The sequence below is a fragment of the Triturus cristatus genome, chromosome 2_2, assembly GCF_964204655.1.
Source record: "Triturus cristatus chromosome 2_2, aTriCri1.1, whole genome shotgun sequence".
Classification (NCBI taxonomy): domain Eukaryota; kingdom Metazoa; phylum Chordata; class Amphibia; order Caudata; family Salamandridae; genus Triturus; species Triturus cristatus.
Window position 1 is genome coordinate 710,392,123 of NC_140582.1, and position 22,656 is coordinate 710,414,778.

The window sequence follows — 22,656 nt, forward strand, 5'->3', positions numbered from 1 at the left end:
CTGGCAGCTGCAGGGCTGGAGACCACCTTCCAGATCGGTCTGCTGCCAACACATGGACATGTGGGAGGAAAACACAGCACTGACCAACCAGACTGAGGAGCCACTGGGAGCGGTCCGCCAGTTGTAGAATCCGATCCTGTTGTGAGAGTGTTAGGATAGAAAAACCCTCTGCATGGTTACGGACGTGTACCTCTGTCCTCAATACCCCAGCTGCAACGATGTCTGTATCCTCAACACTGATTTATGGTCATGGGCGAACACGGATCATGCGTGTGCACCATGATCCAGGTAGGACGCATAAAGTGTTAACCTTGTAGGGATAAGGGCTACTGTCCTGACCAAGAATTAAGTAGTAAGAGCATGGTGGTGGCAGAATACAATTTTTTATAATAGTAATCAGTAGAGTGAACAGGCCTTTTTAACGGTGTCACTGGAGTGGAGCCTACCAGCCCACTCATACGAGTTCTGCCACCGTGTATACAACTTGTCCTTGGCCTACATCATGCATGTAGCACAGTGTAGTGGGCATGTTTGTGTGATGTAATGTATGGGAGCTTGTGCAGTACAGTACTTGCAGGTATGTGGGTTCCCGGTTGGAAACCAAGGGCCTTAGGAAGGCGTCTAGCGATAGAGGAGCCATCCCAGACAAATGTGTGTATTGCCTGCATTCCTAAGAGCTGGGTGGGATACACACTGGAGGAAAGAAAAGCCAAGCTCTCCTCTGCACTGTAAAAGGACCGTTTGATTCTGGAAAGGTTGCTAGTCAATGGGGCCTGGGAAACTGGTCATATGATGAGACTGATAAGGGAAACACTGTAAAACAGAGAGTCATAAAAAGCAGGGCTGGGGCCTTGGTAACATTTGGTTAGGCTTATTAACAGCAAGGTCGACATCCAGGTGTGACCCTAGAGTCACTCCCATGGCCTATGTTGTGGGGCTATCGAGGTTGGAGTAGCTTTTGATGTGACAAACTGCTTCCTGGACAGAGGAGTAGGCAAATCAATGGAGGCAATACCAACCGAACGCATTTTATAGACTGAAACACTAAATCACATCTGTCTCTGGAAACGGATTAAAAAAAGAGAAGCTAGATTCTCCAAATAGTCAACTAGTCGAACTGTGGCTGTATATCAGCGTGGAGCTCTGCACCAATTCTGCCTCTTATGAAAAGCACAGGAGACCAAGGTCAGCTAGTTTCCCTGCTGGGTGAAGGGGCATCACCCAGAAAAATCAAAACCACTTGCCCTGAAGCACCAGAATCTGTTTGCCTGCCGAGAAGAGAGAACCCATGTGAAAAGGAGTGGAGTGCCTGGAGAGAGCGAGGTCCAGTGGGGATTCTGCGGAGTGGATCCCTTAAGAGAAGTGTGAGATTCATTGACTAACGCCATACTGATAGGGCCGTCTGTCGCTCAAGTCAGCAACCCAGTGTGCAGGTGGTGCCACCCTGCTATTAAGAGCCATTGTGTCGGTGCATCACTGGCATAAGGGGGTCGCAAATAGCGGCACACAAGGTGATCGGTAGCCCTGTGTGCCGCTACTCTCGACCCCCCTATGCTAGGTGGGGGCAGTGGACAAGAGAGAGCGCTGTCGCCAGTGTGTTAGACTTAAGCATAGTGGGTTGTGAGCCTTGTCACTAGAAAATCTACTTTGCCATCAGAGGCCAGAAACTGTCCAAGACCTACAACCAGGATCAAGACAACTTACTGTTCAACCAGAGAAGCGACATGGATATCCAGCCACCTTGCCTGCAACAAGTCTAACGCCCAGCAACAGCTCAACTAAACTGCAAAGTCAAACTGCTGGATGGATTCAGGTCCACTCCTAGGCCTTCCGTACTGCAAGACCAGCGGGAGAGGGTAAAACTGATCGACGAGAACTTGCTTTGACTATAGCGCTACCATGCTGTAGTTCTTTGACAGCCATCGTGGAACTTTTGACTCGTACTTACTAGAGGGGCCCAGCATGAATGTTGCGTCATATGAATGGGGAATAAACACAGTTAGTAAGGGGTAGTGTAGTGGGGTTAGGGGCTCAGGATCTTGCAGGTGTGGGAAATGAAGATGCAGGGTAGCCAGTAGTAAGGTGATAACAGGATCAGGTTTATTCATGTCTCAAGTTACAGGTAAAGTAGGTATGAAGGAAGCCCCAAGGGGAGCAGCATCCTCACTGCTCAGCCCACGCATTCAACGGACACTCACTCAAACCATGCACACACCAACATTCTAATTACATACAGTCACTCTGGCTGAGCAGCAGGCAACATAACACTAAGAGGAGAATGCATCACAAAGGTGAAGATACCACATCAGAGCAAAGCTTAGAGTGCTGGCCTGTGAATATTATTTTTTTAGTGCTGCATTTCACTTTGTGTTCGTAGAGAAATACCACCTTTTTCATAATAGCAAATATTTGGCTGGACATTCATTTATTGGGGTTGCTAAACCTACTCCACTCCCACCCAAGGTTTGGACAGGTGCACTAGCACTGTGAGTCAAGAGCTGAAGGGGTACTATTTGCCCTACTGTCTCAGAGCCAATAGTACACCAGACCCCGGACATCAGCAGTAAAAAGGCATCAACCCCCAGCCCCGTTGGGTCCAGTAACTTCTGCTTGCCCTGTGGCATTCTGACAGGGGTTCTGACAGAAAGTTTGGGTTTGGAGTTGGCCTCTCTTTCACTAAGAGGCCATGTCATGCGGTGTTCGCCCTCACCTCAATTAGATCGATAACCTTGCAGTCATGTTATAGTAGGAAAAATAACACCCACTTGTTTTTCTTTAATCTTGCTCAGCTCTTGAGAGTCACTCTGGTCCTATGTAAAGTGCCCGGCTAACCTTTGGGGGGCTTATTCACACTATATAAAAATGAGAACTAAATAAATAAATATAATTAAGCTAACGTGTTATTAAATGTCCACTTCCAACGTAGCTGCACTTTAATGGACTACAGACTGGGAGAAAAGTGCTTTCAAGAGGCAACTTACATCAGCCAACATTCTGCATAACGGAAGCTCTCAAAGACGTATCATCCCTCAAAGCAGCCAGTTAAAAGCTTCTACATTCATTCAACTTTTATAGCTGACGGATTCCATTTATGCCAGAGACATCTTAAGGATTTTGAGGGCGGTGGGCCAAACATATTTTGGGGGCCCCTGTTCAGAACAGCTTTGAACTTATGATCCAATTTCAGCTCTTTTATGCAAGGTCACTGACTGCACAGGCATGTCAAAATTCGTAATGTGTTTACATCTAATATTCAGAGGTAGTGGCATGTGTTTTTAATATTGTAACAGCAGCAGCTCACTAATATTACTGCAAATAACCTCTGTCACACCCTCTCATTTCTCATATGTGAGGTCCCATTTTGATCTAAAAGAAACGTGTTTTCATGGATGTTGCATGAAACAAACACATTTCTATGCAAAATGTCTGTAACAGACTGACACAACACCCGCATTAAAAATAAATTAAAAGTAAAAAGGTATTTAAAACAATATGTTTAAGAATTATTCAGGGTCATTAGGGCAAGACTCTGCAGAACAGAGAAGGCTCTTTCAGGGGACCAGAGGAAAGGCTGGTCCCCTGGGCCAGAGCCCAATTTGCCACGGTCTTAAAACATCTCTGATTTATGCACAAAAATATGGGAATCGAGAAAAAACATTAAGCAAAATTGAACAGGACCCGCCCGTCAAGTTTGTTGCCCACAAGCAGTGAAAACGTGCCTGCGTTAAACATGACACCACCTTACTCGGTTACATGGAAATTAACAAGCTGCGCAGCCAGCTAGACAGGTTTTACAGTCGATCTTCTTCCGCGTGTGGGCAGGCGGGGCTCATCAGCAGTCTTCCAGTAAAATCGTTTCCTCTGGGGCTAAAAAGTGTTCACTACTAGTCCGAGGGAGAGGTGGGTGCCATTCAAGGCGGAGTTGGATAGCATCAGATTAAAGTGCCATCATGACTTGCTCCTGACGTGAACAGGATAAGAAGCAGGAGTCGCTGTTCTAATTTTGAAAATACCGAACACTGATTGGCCCCCTTTTCTCTGTAATTAATGGAGGTGAACTGGATACCTAGCGAGGATACGTACCCTGGCAGTGGTAAAGTGATACTGTCCTGCCCAAGAGGCACATCCACACCACCCAGAGATGAAGGGCTCACAGGAAGGGGGCGCTGCATGGACGCTGAAAGTGGCGTTTGCGCGTTGGAGCGGCCCAAGGACGTCTTTGAAAACAAGCATTTGCAATGCAATAGGACTCGCATTTACGCGAGCGGGCGGCCGGGCAGGGGGCACGAACAACGGGAGTGCTGGGTGGATGGCGAGAAGGCATGGCAGAAAATAGTACTAGAAGTAAAGGGGCCAGTAGCCATGTAAAGATACAAATGACGACATGGCTGTCATAGGGAGGGACTAACAGACCTATAAACCAATGGAAGGCAGCATTTAGTAAAGGACAAAGACACAAGCTAATGAAAAAGATGGGGGTGGGGGAGTGGGCGTGGCTTCTCTCTCTCGTACTCAACTTCCCCAGATCAACCCCAGAGCAGCGCTTGCGCGCTGGCACAAGGCTCGACCTAAAAAGGGGGCGGGGAGGATGGAATATTACAGCCTGAGTATCCCATGCGATGTACTGACTATAGAAGAGGAGTGATAAAGTGCGTTCTACAATGGAGAACAAGGCTGGTTTATACTGATGACCTCTAATGCTACAGCCAACTGTTTCTGATTACTTCCAAGAGGGACTGATTGAAAGGTTCTTACATGAGAACACCAAGGTAGCTGTACTCTTCAGTATGCTGAAGAGCTAATACAATTTTGTGGGAAACACATTAACATACAAAAAAAAAAAAAGTGTTGTAAAAATGCATACTGAGCGCGCTCTCATCTTTTTCATACAAATCTAAGAGTAGAAATCATAACAGCAAAAATATGCAAAATAATAAAAAAGAAAGCCAAGTAACCAAAAGCAAAACAATTCAGTGCATAGAACATTGTTTATAAATCTTCCACTGCCTTTCTGCTGCATTGGAGCACTAACGCATGAAAAAGTAAATATACAGGGTACGAGAAGTGGAAAGTATGGCACAAATGAGGTAGATTCTTCTATTTATTTTCCACAGCACACACTGTGGCTGAAGAATTTCAATAGTGATGACCTGACGTTCAAATGTATTTACACCAAGCAGTGTCATAGAACATATGAAGCAAAGCCATGCCATATTTTGTGTACAACATAAGGTTCTGTGCTAGACTCGGAACTAGAGTCATAGCCAGAGGAATGAGAGAAGCTCTAGGGTGGTGCGAGTGGGCCACTGCAGCACTAACCGAAGATGGGACGCATAGTTCTGCACACTTAGTGAGGGATGAGTGCCCGGGCACGGAGCCCTCTGTAGACAGCATTACGGTATGCAAATGCGATAATTAAGACAATCTGGAATAGCATGAATAGTAAGAGATCAAAAAAGGTGCACGCACGTGAAAGAATGACAATTTGGCTACATTGTTAATGTGGAGGGTGTGGGAGGAGAGATGATGGCAAATGACACCCAGGTGGCACGTGCACCTTGCATGGAGGAGACGAAGAAGCCATTATGGAAGGGCAGATGAGTGGGCGCACTAGACCCAAGCTGAAAGATCTCTGTTTAGGAAGCATTTAGGGGCAAGACAGCTGTCCTACAGTAATCGCAGAACATGTTAAGAGTCAGTCCTGGGCCTATGCTTTAATTCAGCCTCATCTGTGATTTAGATCTACAGTTGCTTGTCAGAAAGCAAATCATGATTTAATTTTTATAAAGCGCAACAATTACACGAAGGAATCAAGGCGTTGTAGCTGAAAATCCACAATTGAGGCGTGTCTATAGACCCTACAAAAAACAAGAGGGGCGAGTGAAGAGGTAGTGTCCACAAAGGGCACTGGAGGTGTTTACATCCTCCTCTAGAAATCTATTCAAAACACAAGGATCCACCAATAAATGGGTTTCTTTAGAAATGTTTATAGGTTAAAGTGTGTTTCCTACAATGGTTGAAAGCACAGTCTTTGTTTAAATACCCCTCACACACCAAAAGGGCCCTTGGCGTCATGCTTCATCATGGGGGTCTTCCCGTCCCGCTGCGGGACGGGGCGTGCTACGACCTACGACTACACTGGAGCACTGATCTTCAGCACTATGAGTGGTGTAGGAGTTTGTGAGAGGAAGGGTCAGGGGTGAGTGAAAAACTGTTTTAAAAAGCACCTGGCTCCTGTGGACTAGTAACTTTAATATTCCTTGGAGCTAGTCATAATAAATGGTGAGTTGGAGGTATCCTGCGTCAATGAGCGGACCCTCCAGTGTAAGTCAACATGTTTTAAAGCTCAGAGGCTTATTCATAGGGACAAAAACGGATCCCTTCTGTTCTCACTGCACTATCAAAACAATGTCGGTAGAGTGAAACTATGGTGATATGTATAAAAATACTATTATTAAGTGAAGAAGCAAGCAATCATGCACAAGATACAATACCCAGTAGGTATTCTATATGTTAATTAGTTTGTTTGGAGACACTGCTCCATGAGCCTCAGAACAGGTGGGAAGGGTGTCTACATTCACATTCTGTATGCAGAGAGAAAGGGGGTTCTTCAACAACATCATAACATGGAAACGTTATATTGACAACGTACTGGTGTCCAATCCACCAAAGCCTTAATGGTCTGGCTCAATCGACAAAATGCCTATCTCAAATTCACCCACACAACTTCAAACAGTAACTTGGTCTTTTTGGATCTAAACATCTATCCGGATTGTGGTACTCTGAAAACGACCACACATTTCAAAACCACTGCGAAGAACTGTCAGTTACCATACAATAGCTTCCATCCCCGACATCTCAGGATAACCTCACTTACGGACAGTTTCTCCGGCTTAGGAGGAACTGCACAGAACTAAGCGATTTCAAGAAACAAGCCTCTGATTTAAAAAACTAATTACAGAGACGAAACTACCCGGAAGGGTTTATGAACAAAGGACGGAAAAGGGCAAGAAATAACAGCAGAGATGTACTTCTGGAAGACAAGATGCCAAGAGAACATGAGGCGAGACATATCTGCGTCACTACTTTCAACACCCACTCAAACCAGGTATCCAAGACAGTGAACAAGCATTGGAGAGTTTTGAATTGTGGGAACCTCAATTTACCAAAACCGATGTTTTCGCTTAAAAGGGGAATGAGTCTGAAAGATTTGCTTGTCTATACTAGACCGCACACAGCACCACCTATGAATATTTCGAACCCTCTCCTCCCTCTGGACAAGGGCCATCACCGTTGTGGCAATTTTAGTACATGTCACCTCAGTAAAAGAAGTAGACACATCAAATTCAGAAACGGCACGTAGTGGGAACAAAGAAGATTCACCAACTGCAACAGTAAAAACGGAGTGTACAGGATCACATGCCCGTGTGGTTTGGAGTATATAGGGATGACATCCAGATCAGTGAAGACTCGTATTGGAGAACATAAAAGCAATGTTCTCTGCAAAAAGAGCACTACTAAAATGGCTACACACTACCTTACCTTGGCTCATAGCGTAGAAGATCTACAATGGACCATCATAGAACAACTCTATAGTGAAAACGGCCTATTAGAAAAAGAGCAACGATGGGTGTTCCATCTGGGCACCAACATAATAGGTCTAAATGAGGACATTCCCTGGGGCCCAACTATCCTGAGCCCAGGGGTTAACATTTACCAAGACCCCCATCGAGCATGTTGCTCTGAGACTGCAACGCCGCATAGTCATTGCCTTTTGATAACACCCTGGACTTTTTCGCATTGGTCCGTAGTTTGTCCAGCAGACTTGAAAAGTCTCTCTAATGCAGGGGTACTCACAAACTTTCTGTCGGGGGCCAAAATTACAGTGTGGTTAGTGGCCGCACTGGTAGGGGTGGAGTCAGTGGGGGCGGAGCTAGAGTAAAAATAAAAAAAACTTTTTGTGAAGGTTCTCAGGGTGAAAGGGGGGGGGGGGCAGAATTGGGGGGAGTAGAAAATATATTATCTACTGGCGGTCGCCAGTAGATAATTATAGTTAGGACCGTGTTTTCATAGGAAATCTGAAAATTCTATTTTGAATAACTTTGGCGCCGGTTGACGAATCCTCGCGAAATTTTCAAAACTAATGGGGCGCTCCGCTCAGCTCCTACCCTGAAAGTCTCGGGGCGATTCGTCAAGTGGGGGCTGAGAAAAAAAAGGGGGTCCCAAAACGCATTTTCCCCATGCAAATTCCCATGGGACCTTTAGTCGAAGGTACAGCCCGAACGGCTGAACAGAATTACTTGAAATTTGGCAGAGAGGTAGTCCTCAGGTCAGGGAAGTGCCTTTTGCAGGTCTGGTGTCAATCTATTCAGTAGTTCCTGAGAAAATAGCATTTAAAAGCATATAAATATCTATAAGCGTGTACCGTGCGCGCACCGTGCAAGCACCCTAACGTGCGCGAGCGTAATTCTGATTGGTGGTTACAGGTTAGTCAACGTTCGAATCGGTCGAAATCAGGAAGTGTCGGCCGCCATTTTGTTTGTTTTCAGTGCGAGAGTGAAAAAGGAAGGTGGCGAACGTGAAAAGGGGGCAGGGTAGAGATCCTGACCCCCCTAGCCTTTGTCAGGGGGTCCCTGAAGGACCCCGAAGGCAGAACATTTTTTTTAATTTTTATTTTTTTTTAAATCGCGGGGGTGCTGAAAAGCCCAAAACCAAAAAAAAAAAAAAAAAAACATTTACTACGTAGTTTATTGTAAAATAAATATATAAAAAAAATTATAATACATACATAACTTAGCATTTAAAAAACCGTACAAATTCACTTAAAATACCATAGGTTTCACACATGTTATAGTTAGGTGGATATTTCACTCGTAAAAAACCAATGAAATTCCCCCGTTATAGTTAGTTCAGATAACTATAACTCGCGCGACCGCCACTCTATCACAAGGATGAGGTCATGAGTGATGCCACTGACCATGTTATGAGTGATGTAATATGTGACATCATGAGCAGAGGATTGCGGGCGCATGAGTTATAGTTATCTGAAGTAACTATAACGGGGGAATTTCATTGGTTTTTTACGAGTGAAATATCCACCTAACTAAAACATGTGTGAAACCTATGGTTTTTTAAGTGAATATACATATATATATATATGCGCAATTTATGCCTTCTGTCAATTTATTAAACATTTTGTATAGTGGCACACGTGGCCTAGGACGACTCAGCGTGATGGAACAGAGAGAAATCGAAGGAAACATTCTGAAAGCTAGGGAGCAGCGCCAGATGTGTGGGGTGAGCCTAGACCCAGCAGTCGTGGATTACAAGAATGCAGAGGTATCGGCGCATGCATAGCGTGTATCAAAACGGCTAATACACAAAGCAGAGCTTTGGACAATCCGCAGTACCGGATGGGGGTATTCACGGGCTAACTTAAATTAGTGAGTGGGAAGAATGCATGCTCTTAGCGTTCATTTTCTGAGCAGTCCTAGTTCATTTGGTTGATTTTTCCCAAGAAGAACACTTCATTGGAATCACAAAAAACTGAACGCGAGTGCACTGCTTTTACTATTTTCGGTCACTCTGGGTCTGTCATGGCCTCTTATTCACAATGTCTTTGATGCTTAGGTCTACTTCTAAAGAGCACTCTTGAATCAGCCGCGCTGTTCGCGATACAACACTTCACCCTCAAAGATCAATTCAAGTTCACACGTTTATAGATTTGAAGTTTCGGTTAAAAATGGAACAGACTACAACTAGTAAGGTCCGTTCAAAAGCTATCACTGCAGCGATTGGACAGCAATCTGAACAACACAGTCCATTAAAAGCGCAGTTCTAAAAGCACACTCTGGAAATATTTCAGTATTGTCATGGTGTACCAACTTGGGAGGAGCCGCAGAAGTGTTGCAGGTTTTCCTGCTACAAGATCATTTTAAGACAGTGGTGGCAAACAATGCTTTCTTTCATACAATTTCACTAAAGAAATCTAAAAGCCATAAATGAAAGATGTAACTCCGAAAGAGCAAGTTACCTTCGATTATGCGCCCGGGTCCGTGTGTGACGTCAGAGGCAGGCAGGCCAATCAGAGGCAAGCAGTAAGCAGAGACGATGGCCGCAGGAGGAAACGTTGTGAATACGTATTCAAGCGTATTCACAACGTTTGCTCCTGCGGCCATCTTCCCTGTTTACTCCAAGGAAGGAACTGCGCCATAGTGTAATCGAACAAGGTCCGCGGGCCGCCAATGAAGGCCGGGCGGGCCGCCCGCGGGCCGTACTATGAGCAACCCTGCTCTAATTCCTCTTGATTTTACCTCAACCATATGGTAATTTTAGGCTGATCATGGTCACACTATAAAACTATAGAACATCTACTTTTCATCTACATACGACATCACCATCAGGTTGACGCCACCACGTGGCTCTGTACAGCGACTGGCGAACCAACTCCATTCTTGTTTGTTTCTTTAATCTTCATTAGTATAAAGTATTTACAGTACAGCGGGGCAGATTTAAGTTGGGGACCACTTAGTGGGAACACAACGAGTTGGCATTCTAGCATTAGGATCGTAATACCAACACAGGAAGTTGTCTTCCTATTGATCTACTTCCGGGGCGAATATTACAGCCAGCACAACGCCAAATGCACGTTTTTTGGGCGACAACCGCGATAATCAGAGGCACTATTTAAGGACACCGTCCTGGGGACTCAATATTCCACGGAGCCGCAGGGAGGCGTTGCTTGAGCGAGGCAGTGTCCTGTAATCAAAAAGTACGGCATAGCCGCTTCTAAGGAACAGGTGGCCTCCACAGCGCCTCCATCGTGATTCTCACTACCCCCTTTCTCTCCGCATACAGAATGTGAATGTAGACACCCTTCCCACCTGTTCTGAGGCTCATGGAGCAGTGTCTACAAACAAACTAAATTGACATATAGAATACCAACTGAGTATTGCATCTTGTGCATGATTCCTTGCTTCTTCACTTAATAACAGTATTTTTATACATATCACCATAGTTTCACTCTACCGACATTGTTTCGATAGTGTAGTGAGAACAGAAGGGATCTGTTTTTGTCCTGATGAAGAAGCCTCTGAGCTTCGAAACATGTTGACTTACACAGGAGGGTCCACTCATTGACGCAGGATACCTCCGACTCACTTTTTATTAGGACCAGCTCCAAGGAATATTAAAGTTACTTGTCCACAGGAGCCAGGTGCTTTTTAATACACTTTTTCACTCACCCCTGACCCTTCCTCTCACAAACTCCTACACCACACATAGTAGTGAAGATCAGTGCTCCCGCATAGTCTTAGGTCGTAGCACGCCCCGTTCCGCAGCGGGACGGGAAGAACCCCATGATGAAGCATGACACCAAGGGCCCTTTTGGTGTGTGAGGGGTATTTAAACAAACACTGTGTGCTTTCAATCACAGTGTCTATCCACCCACCATATTAAATATGTTTTTGGGGGGGGCTGCCTATATAGTTAAAGCCAGGTTTTAAGTGTCTTTCTAAAAGGCAACAGCTCTGCGATCGCTGCAAGATTCTGCAGAAGAGAGTTCCAGAGGTTGCCTGTGACCAACGAGAAGGCTCTGCCTCCCCAGTTCTTCTTTCGGGTCCTAGGCATAGAGACCAAATTGCGGTGTGCCGAGCGAAGGTTTCTTGCTGGAGTGTACCGATCAAACATCTCTTTAATCCCAGCAGGGTTAGGGAGATAAAGGGCCTTGTACAAATGGCTTTAAACATAATGCGTTTTATGACGGGGAACCAATGTAGATCACACAGCCCAGCAGTAGCCGATTGGCGCCACGGATTATCAAGGATCACTCTGGCAAGTGCATTCTGTGCCACCTGCAGTTTATGAGGCAATGATTAATCAGAGTACAGATTAAAGAATACTCATTATATCACAACAAGGAGCTCTCTTTATTTAAGAGGGGGAGCTCCACAGTTTTGACCCTTTGTATCAAATCAATCACATTTCACTCAAGGACCCCGCAGCATACATTGAATTCCAAAAACAAAAATTGAAAGACACTCAAGCTGCAGCCACATATCATTAAACACATGCCCTATTTTTGAAATGGGGAATGTCAAGTCAAACATGGAATTTGGCAACAAAGTCTGAGTGCAGTAATATTGTTGGCAAGACCTAACCAACATCTTCAGATATAATTAGAACTCGGACAAAAAATGTTTTTTAATTTATTTTGTTGGTGCAATAATAGTGAAAATGTGCAGTAAGTGATTTCTACGATTTGGTGATAGCTCACAACACACCACTAAACTAGATTTATTTTTTAAATCACAAAAGAAGGCATGCAGTACTTACTGCCAGATGCAAACTTACAAAAAGTGTTCATAAAAATAGATTTTATGAGTGAGCAAACTAGATAAACCCAACATGGTTTAACAGCCAGTTCCTCACTTGACGCTGCAAAATTTGGCACAGCTCACAGCTGGACTTTGTACTTACCTCAAGTAATGCGCCTTTATAGCAGAAAAAGGCTAAACAAATTGTTAATGTTATGGGAACAGGGGGGCAATATTAACTTGTGGTGCTTCTGGGTGAGAATTAAAAAAATCTAAATAGTAAAAAAAACATACAGAAGAAGGACACTTGTTTTTTTGTAAACTGGTATGCTTATCAACTTTCTTGCATTTGTGGAAGTCCCATCACTTGGGCTTTTAATTCTAAAAAGATATGCATGGACAATGTATTTTTTCCACATCAATGCAAAAGCTGTCTACACAGCTGTCTGATCAGAATGCTCAAAGGTTTACAAACATGAGCTCACGAGCCAGGGTGTAGGAGGGTATGTGGCAAAGATGATGCAGGGAGCAATTGGGGGCTGCTACTTCATGGATATCCATTGGGCCCTGACAGGAACTCTGCACGGGTTTTCAGTTTCTGGGGAGTGATGAGGCACTGCACCTCACAATTACGCTCTAGTGTTTTAAAAAGTGCCGCTCTCTGGTACCAAGTGCACGCAGAAGGATGTGGCGTCCGTACTGCGGGCAGTTTATTCGTGCTTCATCACCCCCTACTCCCTCCAGTCACTGACAATGCGGCAAGGGTTAGTGCATGCACAAAAGGAGGGGGTACAGGTCATGGAGAAACATGGAACACTACCTCATTATGTTTTAAGAAACAGCTCAGAATTGAAGCGGTTTATATGTGGTTTACTCATTATTGGCTCCTCAAACAGCATGTATCACTGCAATCTAGATATACCTGGCTGATGAGCCCTTATCAGGGTGAAACCAGTCCTAGGATGCTTTTATTCTGGTTCAGGGAGAACCTGGCTTGGCAGTTCAGATTGGACGGGTCCCAAGAGGATCAACAAGGCTGACTTTCATATGGCTCGGTCCAAACTGAGGTGGCATGGTGGGTGAATAAAGATGGATGGGATGCGGCCCGAGCGATTGCCAGTGGCTGAGATTAATTCAAGCATTGCATCCATTACCATGTTGATACGATATAGCCAAGGCACTGCTTTGTGATGAGGCACAAAAAATTGTTATATCTGTGAACCCATCATTTCACTTCAGGTGCTTGGTGTTCTGTTGAGCAAATAACGTATCTGCTGCAGAGTAGAAATAACGATCAAGTGCGTTGTGGCATTCTATGAAACAGCATCAGTTACCTTTGAAAATCTCCTGTAAAACCGAGACCTTTATTAGAATGTAGGTCCATTAGACTAAAAAAAAAAACGATGGGGCGGGTGGTCACAGTGACCGCTTGATGTGTTACGGATCTATTAGTGTTTGAAATACAATTTCACCACTGATCTCTGGGAGAAAGGCAAAATACAACTGACTTGACAAGAAATGCTGAGACACACCTAAAATGTTTAGTTCTTGACCTCTCCATGAACATGTTTTTTCATAATATTAGTTGTATACATTTTTCATCTAAAAACTCTGCAAAATATTTCTACTTACACAAACACTTAACTCATAATTAGTTTTTGTCATTTAGTGAGGAAATGAAAAAGTTCATACAGAGATGCAGCATTTTAAAAGGAGATCTTCACCTTTTTAACTGACTTGTGCTCTTCCAATGGATGATTTTTACGCTAAATGTTTTTTCGTTAATACAGATGTTTCGATTTCTACATAAACCATTGTCAACAATCTGAATGATTTGATATTTAGAAAGTTAGAGAATAGGTGGGAAAGTAGCCAAGAATGAGAAAAAGACCCAAATTAACTTAGAAACGGTACAATACAGTTTCAAAGTTAACACTGCTGTCTGTGGACTATTGTATTCCTGTGAGGAGTGATCCTGTTCCCAGGAGAGCACTGAAAGAGGATTGGCTGACTGGAGAAAAAGCAACATGTTGCAAAGCTTTAGAATACGTGGTCTATAATAGTGTGTGTCCCTAGAGTAGCTTAAGCCACTTTCCAGACCATTTCTACCCTGCCTTATTCCCCATTGCTCTGAGACTCTACTGAGTTTCTTGATACTCACTTTATGGAAAGTTCTGCCTTGATTGATTTTTTATTATTGAACTGCTTTATATGCCAATGCTTTCATATCTCTCTCTCTCGAACTGGGAATCTATGGGTTGTGACCGACACCATTCTCTCCCGATTCCTATGATAGGGATTATTTTCCTTTAGGGAACGTGCTTAATGCTTTTCATTGAAATGTATTAATTAATTGCTTATTAATAAGATTCTAATGACTAAAACTGATGGATTTACTTGTGAGCTAAAAAAAACACATACTAAAAGATTTATAACACTTTATCTCATTATTGTAGAATTTAGAATAGAATTCATAGTCACAACGCTAACCTTATCCCGTGTACCAAGAGAACTGTAGTCTTCTTACGAGGGCGCAGCACAAATACCATACAGATTAAATAAATAAATAATTCTAGGACTGAAAGTACTTTGCTCGAGACTGAGAAAATGACAGTCCATATTACCCAAAAAACCGCAATTCGAAAACGAAAGCATACCTTTACCTTCAGGTCTAAAGCAGTACAATAGACGATTACAGAACGACGGCAGTTAATATCTATGCAAGCGCTTCTGCCTTGCACTTTGTACGGGTTACAATCACAAGCGTTCAAAGCCAGGGTCACTCACCGCACCACGCAGACACACCAGCCAGAGGTGAGGTGTAAGAATGGGCGATAGGGCCAGCCGGACAAAAGCAGTCAAGATAGATGTGCCCGACTCCTGCACAAACAAGTGACACAGCGCTTACCAGCAGTAAAGGGAGGGACGGATAGCGCAGCACACCCCGGGAGGCCGGCCTACAGGCGGAGCCTCGTAAGTGACGCGAATTCTGCCTGGGTGGTTTAGCTGCTTTCACCCGAGGAGAAAAGTCTACTAATTAGCAACTATCTCACAAGAGCTACCGGTGTGTTTTTAGGTGCCTCTGGTACGCGGCTACGTACGACTGACTGAACGGGACAGGCCAAATCACCCAGTGAAGAGACAAGGAACTGTCACTGAATGAAGGCGTGGAATAATCAAAATGCAATGTTTTTTTTTTTTTAGGTTGTAGCACGTGCAAAGTTTGAAACATCACAGAGACAATAAACGAATTCCCGACCAATTGAAAACCGCTGTGCTGTCTCCAAGTCCCTACAGCAAATGAATGGTTGACTAGAACTTCTCTAGCCAATCCACTGACAAGAGGTCCGCCAGCCAATCCAGGACAATCACTCTTTTCCATCACAAATAAAATATGGTTTAGCTTACTTGATTGGTTATGGGCACCTTGAGACGCAAAGACTCATCTTTGTCACTATAACGTGGAAGAAATAATAGTAAGTTAAAGGCAGATCAGCAAAGTTTTGTGATGTGTGAATTTATTTGTAATTGCTGTATTTTGATCTGGGCTCCTATATAAATAATGATTCAACGTGATATTGATACCGACATCAAATGATCCAAAACTGTTCGTGTGGAAACATCACGGGTTTTTCCCAAGTTGGGTATGAGAAGCCAAAACATTTCTAACTTCTACTTGCATCTCGTCTTGTTAGTACTGTCTGTAAAATCCGAAATATGACAATGAAACGTATGAGACTGGACAGAGAACACAGGAGTACTACGTGAAATACTGACACCAGGTTTCAGGCGGGCAACTAGAGCCAAATTTCGGGGGCGGTGGCGAAGTCTTCCAGCCATAGGCAGAGTGGCTGTAAGAAGGGGTGAAAACACAACAAAAGCCTCATTAACGAATAAATGGTCTTTTAAAGACCTGTGAAGTACTCGGGTGCGGCTGCAATTAAACGAACGCCAGCCCCCAAGGCACATGAGGGGGGGGGAGGGGGCTGAAGCCTGGTGAGCCCAATGGGTGTTGCGCGCCTGCCTGGTATTGGAATAACCTGTTTCAATGTACCCTGATCTCGGTCAACTTTACTGCTTTTGGGTTGTGAACTTTCTTCACATAATTTCTAATTCTGTGCTGGATTTTTGGCTTAGGTTCTGTTAACATATAGAACTTTACATTCTGGGAAATTACTGCACCAAGACCAGGTGTATTTTCCTATCCTGTTTATTTGCGGTGTTATATTGCACTTGATGCAGCGCTAAAACCCTAGCAACGGGAAAACAACCCGAACTGGTATCCTCCCTTCCTCACAGACCCAACATCACACTAACTCATTAACACATGCAGTCATTGGTGGGGACCATAACACCAACACTCATACTTTTACTTCCACACCGGTCTGTACACACAGGAGGAATGAATGGTTGAAGCGCTGGACATGTGAGGGGAACACCTTATAACCTATAGGGAAGGAAAAAGTAATTTACAAAATATACATTAACGTTCTCTCACCTACAGATCCTTAATCCTAAACATCAAGGCGCTCCTCCCACTTCCGTCAATGGACCAAATTAGTTGAATTGGTTGATGGTGATTTAGGACCAGCGAAAACACATTTAAGACTTCAGAATCTATCCTTTAAATGAAACTCGCAACTCATGAATTCTCGTTAATCAGAATTTGTTAATCTAAATTTCATAATGATTAAATTTGTATTTGTCTTATCGAAGCACTGCAAAGTTTATCAAATTTTTAGTAAAGCGCAGAACGTCATATTTACCTAATCTGTCTATTTGGAGTCCTCTAATTCATTGGCTCTACATAATCAAATTTGCAGTCAATCGTCCGAAAGCAGGCCAAATCTCAAAGTTCTTTGCTCAGCACGCTACAGTCCCAGGGATCAGTATAGGACCAGATACGTGCAAGCAGCTATCATTGCCCGTGATTTAGGAAAAGTTCGCAGTCATCAGATGATCGGGCGGCATCCGGTCCTTCTAAGATTCAGGAAAAACACCGTACGAAGCAGATACCCTCTCTATTCTACTACGTATTTTTATAATAGAATGAAGCAAAGATGATACATTTTATATTTTAGAACAGTCGTGATTGGCTGGTTGAGATCGTCCGATGTAAGTTTTGGTCTTTCAGTACAGTTCGAGGGGTGAGGTCATAAGTCAGTAAAAAGTCAGTTTGTTCCGGTTTATTGTAAAGTCGATTGTTCTTGGGTCTCGGCGGTCTTCCCACTGAGTCCTTGCTTGAGTACATGGTGAGCACAGATCACGACGAGGTCTGGAAGACTTTTGTCGCTTCTGCGCAGTTCACTCCGCACCTCATGGGACAGTGGCCACTTCGTCGTGTAGCGTTAGTGGCCATTTTGGATTTAGGCCCAAATACCAACTTAAGCAAAACAAACACAAAAGAGTAATTAATGCATAGAAATAATGAATCTAATGTTAACCCCTTACTAATCCCTCTAGGTGCTTGTATTTATCTAGCATATGGCGACATTTAAAGCAATTATATTCACCCTTTTGGTCCTCTTCTTGGGCAACATTACAAAACAGTACAAAAGCAACATTTATCATACAGTATTCTATTTACTACATATACTACTGTTAGTATGCGTACGGATTTTAGTCATAAAGGTTATTTAGCCATGCAAAATGCAAATCCCACGTGTAATTCGAATATTAATAATGTTGATTAATAAACATGCAAACTCTTTTAGTAATATTATAATTAATAGATTATTTAATTAGTATATTCATGCAAAATACGGGGGGGGGTATACAAAATTTTGTACTACCCACTCCATCACACTGATAACTGATAAGGCCCGGGGGCTATATAGCGCCTTACAAGAAAACAGGTTTGAATAATCGACTAGCATAAACATGTAAGAAAAAATATTAAAGTTGTTAAAGCCGACAGACTAACCCAAGAGGCGTGCAAGTGTGGTAAATTTAAATTACCTAGACTTAATTTATGCGGTAAAATACAATACGAATAACTCAGTAAAAATAAGAGGCAGAATCCGTGGTATTCGAGGGTATAATAGGGAATTTATTCCTTACAAAGGAATGATGATGATGATTCGAACCAGGCAATCGAGTTCCGTCACCACGAAGGTTCAGGAAGGGATCCGCAATACATTATTGACAGGTTATAGTATATATAGTAATGCATTACAGTAAAGACAGATGCAGGAGGCGTAACAGCTGATAAGAATACACATACGTAATAAAAAAGGCGTTACAATAGGCGTGCATAGAGGCGTATACTAAAAACGTCATTTATGATGATGACACAAGTGGGTGGATCCATAAGAGAATCCTGCAAAGTCAGCAAAAGTATATGGCAGAGATGCGCGCGCAGCTGCATGACGTGTGATTGACGTGTAACTAGAGGGTGAAGGGAACTTGACATTTAGCCCTACATGAGGAGACAGAAGTCTGGGGTGTCAGGACAACCTAGTCTCAAATCATATCTAATATCTTGTGTTTAAGGAACTATTTTATCTAGAAGGAAAGGTCTTTTCGGACAGAGTCTATTCTATACTGACTGCTAGTGCGTGTACAAGCATCTAAGTGTCTACATGAGATGCGAGGGGGCATGGGCCTACCATGGTAACGAAAGTCATGAATTACTTGCACGGAGGCAGTAAGGCCGGGCCCTTTGCTCTGCAGCTGGAGGGATGTTTACCTAAGCCACTAGACAGGAATGCATTTCTTGAGGAGCGGAACAGATAACTTGAAGGCTGAATACAGTTTTGGCAAGCAACAGGCCGGGCTAGGCACCGTTAGCCGCGCAGGAAGTAAGACAAAGTTCATGGATACAGATGCAGGTCCAGGCTGGAGCATTCAGAGGCAGAAACAGGAAAAAGCTCGATGGCAGAATTCAGGGCCTACCTGGCCAGAGCTGGAAAACGTGAAAAGTATACCATATAAAGACGGTGGCAAGGCATACTTAGGAACGGAATATCTGGCCCATTCATGGCAGAAATGAAAGAGGACATATTAACGTTGGACACAATTGTATTTGCGTCTTCATAGCTTGAAGTGGAGGGAACATACATGTACTTGTAGCATGTACATGGAGCCGTTGGGGTCTAGATAGGGGACACAATTGACCATAAAAATTCATATTTCCTCATTCCCTCCTTGTCCCCTACAGACCCTCATGAAATATCGATCTTCAGGAATCCATCAATCTGTTCATGTAACATCATTTGCTCTTCTTTCTTCTTCCGGGATCTTGAATGAAAACTTGAACGTGGAATACACGATGTGGCACACAGGCCGCAAATCGCTGGTCCACATTGTAGACATAGGCAGCAACTGAATACTACGAGAAGGCCAATACCTAGGAAGGATAGGACTTTCCATCCCCAGGCTGACAACACGCTCCAGAACCAACCGGACCATGTCCAGGTGCCTGCATTCTGATGTATCTGGTTTGCAATCTTGTGAAGACGAGTTATGGCTTTATATACGGATGGCGCGTTTTCTGGGATGAAAACACAGCAACTTGATCCGATGACCCTACAAGCTCCGCCCCTATCTGCTAGGATGACGTCAAGGACAAGACGATTTTGGAGAACAACAATCCGTGTCGCAGACTGCTCCTCTGTTAAGTTGCCTAGGGCAGAGGTAGTTTCATTCACTACTGCTTCAAGAGTTCTGGTTAGTCTACGTATCAGTTTACTGTTTGAGACAACACCTATGTAAGTAAAGAGACCTTTATTGAAGTCTGTATATTGTTCCCATGCTGTTTCGGTGTAGTCAACAATCGGGATATCTCTCTGGGGTCTATGGTGTACTAGATTGGTATTTCTATGATAATCAGGAGGGGCTAGGAAAACAGGTGGCAGAAGGAATGCAATGTAACAGGTACCATCCCAATCTAAAGGTAGGCGTATATATGCGGTGTGACCACAGATGAAGTAGGAGTGACGGGAAGCTCTAAATGTAGACTTGCCTTTATCACTGAATTCGATCACAGTAGTACATTTACTATGACCCAGGTGTACTGAACCATTCTTTCTTACACATAATTCACCTTTGACTGGTAATACGGACATAGCAGGCAAGACTAGTGTAGCTTCAGATTCAACATTCAGAATCATGAGGTTAAGTGTGAAATTACCTAATCCATATACTTCATTTTCTAGGTCAGTTCCTGTTCTTTTGGGAAGTCCCTCCTTGTTAGGATAACAGGCTTTAAGCAAAACTAAGTTCAGGTTTCCCCATACCCAGTTGCTCTGGTAAACTACAGTGTTTGAATCTAAAGAGTTAATCAAACTAAACCATGCTCCACAGGAACCATTGTGTGTAAATGGGTACGGAAAGAGAGGCAGAACTCCTTTGTACTTCTGATCGGGAGGGAGTCGGCCACATATCCAACAATTTGTAGCATTGCTGATCTGATGGGAATGATGTAACATACTAATGAATGTGTTGTTGCGCAGCGCAAATCTATAGGACAACTCATGTGGAGGTAGTTCACTAAAAGAATGTTCGGCTGTAACATTGTAAGCACGCTTGAAAATAGGATAGTACATGTGCAACAGTATACTTGCAGCAATAATAAAAAGACTTAGAAAAAACATAATCAACAATGTCACTATACAGTGACTATGAAGTGATTTACAGTATGCATGTTTCTTGAGCTGTTTCTGTCTATTTCTCTCTCTCATTCGGTCTAGAGGATACATGTCAAAGACTTAATTCAACCGATTCACCTTGGAGAGGACTTAAACAATCGAATTGTCTGACTTGCTAGACCTTAGCTTCAGTTTGTATTCCTGTGATTCGGTCTTTTCAACCAGGGGGAGTTTTGAATCAGTCTCTGGAAGGGGGCAGGGCTGAGAGTTCAGATCGGATGGTAGTCCATGAAATTTCTTGATATGACTCGAGTGTAACCAACCCTTGCGACCCTCGACCTTCACTGCTGTCCTCGTCGTTAGAAGAACCAGCTTTGGTTGTTGCCAGCGAGGCTCCAACGGGCTCCTCCTGTCGAAGTTTCTGATGAAAACTAGATCTCCAGGAACCACTTCATGGGGCTTTACCTCGGTGTTGTCGGGAAAGGCTGCAGCTACCTGTGAACGGCAAGATTGTAGTGCAGACATCAAGGAAGCAAGGTAATCTGTCAGCATATTACAATCAACATCAGTTATTTTACGAGGTATAGGCGTCCCCCACATATTTGGTGGCCTACCGAAGACCACCTCGTACGGGGATAGCCCTGTGCGAGAATGTGCTACCATTCTCATGTAAAATAGTGCAACCGGTAATGCTACTATCCAGTCGACACCTTTCTCTCTACAGATTTTAGAAAGTCGTATTTTCAGGGTCTGATTATGACGTTCCACGAGACCTGCTGCCTCGGGATGTCGGACACAGTGGAATTTCCATTGATAGCCTAACAAGAGTGAAATGTGTTTCATTAGCTCGGATGAGAACGGCTGGCCATTATCTGAGTACACGATACGGGGCAAACCATACCGTGGGAAGAATTCACAAACTAATTGTTTGGCAGTAGTCGGGGCAGTGTAATCTGAGACGGGATACGCCTCTGTCCAACGGGAAAGAGCGCATACAACTACGAGGACATATTTGAATCCTCGACATCGTTCCATCTGGATATAATCCATCTGGAGGACTTCAAAAGGATGATCTGGAGGTTGAAATCCACCCTGCTCTACAGGTACGCCTTTACCTGGATTGAACTGACAACAAATCATACAAGTTCGGACTTTCTGTTTGGCTGCAGCTCGTAAGTGTTTGTTGAACCAAATGTGTTGAATACTGTCTAACATAGCTTTTTCTCCTAGATGTGCTGGACTATGTATTGTGTTAATGATAACTTGAACCATTGAGTCGGGGAGAAACCATATAGATTTTCCCTTCGTCATCCATCCCTGATCTGTTTGGATCCCTCCTAATTCAGTCCATTTCTTTATTTCCTCTGGTGTAGCATGTGTTTGTATGTCAATTACATCAATGGCGGGATCCTTAACTGTCATGCAGTGTGTCGGCGTCGGAACTATTGTCTTTGTCAAGTCAGTTGCATGAGTCTGATTCTGTGCTGTTTGCTTAGCTGTTCGGTCTGCTAGGTCGTTACACTGGGAAATAATATCGGTGACTTTTGTATGAGCTTTACACTTCATGATAGATATTGAAGTAGGTAGATGTATTGCATCTAACAGGGCTTGAATGAGGGGACCGTGTTGAATGTTGGCACCGTGAGAAGTCAAATAACCTCTCTCTCGCCAAAGGACTCCGAAGTCGTGTACAACTCCGAAAGCATAACGTGAATCTGTGTATATGTTAACTTTTCTATTCTTGGCTTGAATAC

General features: G+C 43.6%; 2 protein-coding genes across 8 annotated transcripts in view; one reads left to right on the plus strand and one right to left on the minus strand.

Annotated features, from left to right (window-relative positions):
- The window catches only part of CASP3 (caspase 3), a 231,225-nt gene extending 215,754 nt beyond the window's left edge, over positions 1–15,471 (minus strand). The window contains exon 1 of one of the 2 annotated variants that reach the window (XM_085641909.1): positions 15,223–15,471. The gene's annotated coding sequence lies outside the window, so the exon portion shown is untranslated. The other variant, XM_085641911.1, reaches the window with a different exon arrangement.
- The window catches only part of PRIMPOL (primase and DNA directed polymerase), a 585,691-nt gene that overhangs the window by 87,852 nt on the left and 475,183 nt on the right, over positions 1–22,656 (plus strand). For 3 of the 6 annotated variants that reach the window (XM_085641906.1, XM_085641908.1, XM_085641904.1), the window contains exon 1: positions 15,706–15,790. The exons of 2 other annotated variants lie outside the window; for them this stretch is intronic. The gene's annotated coding sequence lies outside the window, so the exon portion shown is untranslated. Of the gene's footprint in view, positions 1–15,696; positions 15,791–22,656 lie in introns of those variants that run through there. One more of the 6 variants, XM_085641902.1, reaches the window with a different exon arrangement.